Genomic DNA, 5,351 nt, shown 5'->3' on the forward strand with positions numbered 1-5,351 from the left:
TGGTCCCGTCGATCGTGATCCCCAGAACCTTGATAGACGGCTTCACAGGGAACACGGTTGGCGGGCCCCGGCCGACAGGCCATGCCCTGGAGAGGTAGACCTCGCTCTTGGCCTTGTTGACAGCGGCCCCCGTCGCCCTGCAGAAGCCGTCCAGCAGTTCCTCGACCCTGGCCACGGACGGAGCGTCCGTGCAAACCACGGCCACGTCGTCCATGTAGGCCAGGGCCTTCAGTTGCTCTCCGCCGGAACCCGGGAGATGGAAACCTGTCACCCGGACGTCCCGGCGGATCGCCTGCATGAACGGCTCCAGACAGAGGACGTACAGCAGGGCCGACAGGGGACAACCCTGCCGGACCCCCGACCTGACCGGAAATGGTTCGGTCAGGTGGCGGTTCACAAGGACCCTGCTGCTTAGACCGTTGTAAATGATCTTAACCCATTTCCTCAGGCCAAGAGCGAGACCCATCCTCTCCATGACGAGCTGCAGGTATTCGTGGCCCACTCTATCGAAGGCTTTCTCCTGGTCCAAGCTTATTAGGACCAGGGGAAGCCCTCTCTCGTTCGAGTAGGCCACGACATCCCTGAGCAGCATGGCGTTGTCGGCCGCCGATCTCCCCCGGGCACCACGGACCTGGTCGGGACCCACGACTTGAGGGAGTGGCCGCTGCAGCCGGAGCGTCAGTGCTTTGGCCAGTATAAAACTGAGAGGTGGAGGTCTCTGCAGCGGGGGGGGAGCTGGCAGGGGGGGAATTAATCCTCTTGCTCTTCGCACCCCCCCCACCCATGCTCCTCTTCTCTGTCCTTCGCCCTTCTTCCCGCCACAACCGTCCACTCCCCCTCTGCCTCCACTTCCGACCCAGAGTCAGAGAGGGAGCCTATAAGACTCCTGAGGACTGTTTCCTCTCTACCCCTATCTTGGGGTATCTCCTTTGGAGGAGCCTCCACTTGATTTTCTCTCTCTCCACTACCCCCGAGGGCCCGCACCCTATTTGCATAGGAGGAGGGACAATTCCTAAAAAGGTGCCCTCCGCCACCGCACAGGTTGCAGGCCCTCTCCTGCTTAGAGGCCCTAGTCAGATGTTCTACACCGCAGACCTTGCACTTAACAACAGTGCAGGCTGCGGCTAAATGACTCAGGGCCCCGCAGTTCCTACACAATTTGGGCATGCCATTGTAGAAGACTAGCCCCATTTGTTCCTAAAACTACGGTGCTCGGCAGGTGGCGCACTCCGCCGATGGCGGCCACTTCCACCTGCAGGCGTACCTGCCACCGTCGAGCACCGGTCCAAACCCCATCCTCATCATTGACCCTCTTACTTTCGGAAAGGATCTCACAGTGTCTCCTCAGCCATACCTCTACATCATACTCTGCCATTGCTTCATTATAGAATTGAATTGTAACGATTTTTATCTCTCTATCTGTCAGGGCGTCGACTACAAAGTCACTCAGGGGCATGCAATCTTTCTTTTCCCTATATGTGTTCCAAAAACTCTCCAGCACTTGAGGATTCTTAAAACTCACCTCAAACACGTCCCTAGGTCCAGGCAATTTCACCACGCAGTTCAACTCAGAAGGGGCGAATCCCAGGCCCCTCTGCAGCACGGACCTGCTAAACTCCAACCAGGTGAGGGCCGCGGTCTCAACTCAACTGAAGCGCACCACATTGTGGCGCCTCACTCCGGCGGTTCGCTGGGCCATGCTGCACTTTCCTACCTGGGAAAGGGTCCAGAGGCTCTCAATCCAGAGGTAGCAGCTTCCACCTCCGGGGCTCTTGCAGGGAGCGGGCCTTGCGGGGAGAAGTCCGGGCCCCGGCTGCAGGAGGCCTCCCTCAGGGAGGGGCCTCCGGACCGCTCCAAGGACCCAGGACTCTGCAGCTCTGTCAACCGGAATCTCCCCGTCTTGTCTCGTCCGGCCTGGTGGAACAGCTCCCTGCACACAGAAGAAAAAACACTGTCAAATACAGTTCGAAGCCCCCTGCTGGACAAAGGTTTCTCTCACACTTTTTGTATATATAGGTGCCTCTTAGTGTTGGTTTTGCACTCACCTCATTCTCCCACTACTACATTTCAAAAAAGTTATAAATTGATTTGCATGTTAATGAGGGAAATAAGTATTTGACCCCTTCGACTTAGTACTTGGTAGCAAAACCCTTGTTGGCAATCATAGATGTCAGACATTTCTTGTGTGCAAACCTGGTGGCCAACTACATCTCAGGAGGGATTTTGTCCCACTCCTCTTTGCAGATCCTCTCCAAGTCATTAAGGTTTCGAGGCTGACGTTTGGCAACTCGAACCTTCAGCCCGAGACCGAGGGAGACTGACAGTTATTTTGTGTTTCTTCCATTTGCGAATAATCGCACCAACTGTTGTCACTTGCTCACCAAGCTGCTTGGCGATGGTCTTGTAGCCCATTCCAGCCTTGCGTAGGTCTACAGTCTTGTCCCTGACATCCTTGGACAGCTCTTTGGTCTTGGCCATGGTGGAGAGTTTGGAATCTGATTGATTGATTGCTTCTGTATACAGGTGTCTTTTATACAGGTAACGAGCTGAGATTAGGAGCACTCCCTTTAAGAGAGTGCTCCTAATCTCAGCTCGTTACCTGTATAAAAGACACCTGGGAGCCAGAAATCTTGCTGATTGATAGGGGATCAAATACTTATTTCCCTCATTAACATGCAAATCAATTTATAACTTTTTTGAAATGCGTTTTTCTGGGTTTTTGTTGTTGTTATTCTGTCTCTCACTGTTAAAATACACCTACCATTAAAATTATAGACTGATAATGTATTTGTCAGTGGGCAAACGTACAAAATCAGCAGGGAATCAAATACTTTTTTTTACCTCACTGTATGTCTGCCCGATGCTGCAGGAGATCCAAACCAAATTTTTGAAGTCTACAAAGCAGGGAAATATTTTCCCTTTCTGTGTACAGTGGCTGTGCTGGCGAATCAGGGAGTGTGGAGGTAGGAAGCCGATCTGGCCCCTGTATGAAGACCGGAGTTGGCTGTTTAGGATGCTACAGAATCGCTTCCCCAGGCAGCTGCTCGGACAGATCCCTCTGTAGTTGTTTGGTTTCCGTGTCTCCCTTTTTATATATTGGGGTTATGAGTCCTGTGTTTCATGTATCGGGGAAGCAGCCCGTGTTCAGTATTAGATTGAACAGCTGTAGTGGGGTGCTCTGCAGGGTGGTGTTGCTTTATATTAGCATTTAATTTGGGATGCTGTCCTAACTGCAGGCTTTCCTGGGCTTTGGGACCTGGAGTTTCTCTGTAAGTGTGAGAGTGGAGTTCAGGGCTGACTGTCTTTAATTACTCTGTCACTCTCTCCAGTGTTTTTAGTTCTTGTAAAATGTCTGTTTGCTCTGGGTTTAGGTGTCCATGTGGGATTGGCTGGTATAATGATTCAAACTAGTTTTTCCAGATGTTTCCATTTTGGATACCCAGCTGTTTGTTCAGGGTGTGCCAAAGTTCCCAGAAAGTGTCAATACAATTCTCAATTTTAGCAAGTTAGTTTTTCATCAAACTTTAGTTTTTTCTTGATCAGAGTGTTTGTATTTTCTCAGAGCTTTGCAGTATGTCTGGCACAGTGGTGTGTTGTCAGGGTCGTGGTGTTTTTGGTTTGAAAGTGCTCTAAGTTTCTTTCACGTTTGGTTGCAGTCAAAAAAAAAATCTGTCATGTTTTCTTTTTTGTTTTTTCTAGTGTGTTTCTTGGGCCTGATGTTTGTCGATTCTACCAGTGAAGATGTGGTTGAGGTCTCTCAGGGTCTGATTAAGTTTGAGCAGATGTAGCGAGGGGACAAGCTGTGTGTCTGTCTAGGCGCCTGTGCTGAGGTAGAGGCTTGTTTGATTGTGGTCTGAAAGTGCTGACTTTCAACAATGTCTGCAGTAAAATTATGATATCAATATTTTTTTAACCATTTACAGCCACTGTCTGCTTTTCAGCCGCAGGGCTGGGCTGTTCAGACCCTATTCCAACTGCTGATAATGCAAGTCAGACACTGCCAGCGAGGTGAGAATTTTCTGCTTGAATTCAGCTTCCAGACTGGAGAGGCACTCTGTGATTCTGTTGGCCTGGGTGTTGATGGCCCATCATCTGGGGTATTGTTTGCTGATGGCTCTGGCTGGGCTTGTGCTTGGCTGAGTAGAGTGTCTCAGGAATGCAGGCCTTTGTTTCTGCCTGTATCCCGATTTCCTGACTTTTTTGAAGCCCTTTGGCTGTGTTCACTGCCCTGATTAAACACAGTAACAGCGTTGAACAAGTGTATTGTGAGTGTTGCAGAGTCTGAGTCGCCGTCCTCGTGAACTGTGGTGTCTAGTGAATATGAGTTAGGAATGCCTACTGTTATGAATCAGGGACTGGATAATATTACAGGAGGCCTCTGTGAACTGGAACCTGTAGGGGGACTGTGTGAAACCAAATTGAACACAGTAGTCACCACCACGTGGCAAGTCTGTGTGTCGCTGAGGATTCAAAAGATAACTCTCACATTTACATAAAGATTAACCTTCGTAGCATCTGTGTATTTTCATAGCAGTATCCAAGTGTCATTTAAAATGTTTCCATGAACTTAAACAAGTAAAGTACTTTAAGGAACTAAACTTGTTAAAGTGATGCTGGTGAAGTATGTTTACATAGTTCTGTCTAATTTTACTAATGGATTTAATTTCTTCATGCTAGCTAGTTAGTTTCCTAAAACTTGGCCTATTGGCCCTCTTTGTAACACTTTGTTTTCTTTCTTTATTTTGGTCCTCAATGTTTTTGATGTAGATCAATGAGTACATACTAAGATTCTCAGATAATGTTAAGGGAGAGTGCCTAAGGCAGGAACCTGATATCTTCAATACCTCCTCTATTGCTAAGCACAGCCTATACTTAAAACTGCACAGGGATGCGGAGGATTCAGCTCTGGACATGCCTACAAAGCATGCACTCTACCACTCCATCTCCATTCCAACTACACGTCTCACAAATTTTGTAATTATTTTGTAAAACAACCCTAGATATAAAACTCCCTCTCTAGAATCACTCTAAAGTCTGATTAATCTATTTAATTACCAAGTACTTGGTGTTAAACACATGGATGCTGAAATTCCAGTGTAGTGGACATGCACAGTGCTGAAAAAAATAAAGCAAGACATGAAGCATAGTTATTGATTTTATTATCAATAATAGGATATTTTTATAATGCTTCTTTACTAAATGACTCGGATTCAGCCAGAAAAAAGTTGTATTGCTTTCTCTGACCCCACCAAGATGGCGCTGCTCTGAATGATACGGTGACGTCACATCCTAGGAATTCCTCTAATTCTCCGTTGAGAAGTACCAAGTAGTGCTCTGATAGGGGGCGGGGT

The sequence above is a fragment of the Amia ocellicauda genome, chromosome 14 (genome assembly GCF_036373705.1).
Source record: "Amia ocellicauda isolate fAmiCal2 chromosome 14, fAmiCal2.hap1, whole genome shotgun sequence".
Lineage (NCBI taxonomy): Eukaryota > Metazoa > Chordata > Actinopteri > Amiiformes > Amiidae > Amia > Amia ocellicauda.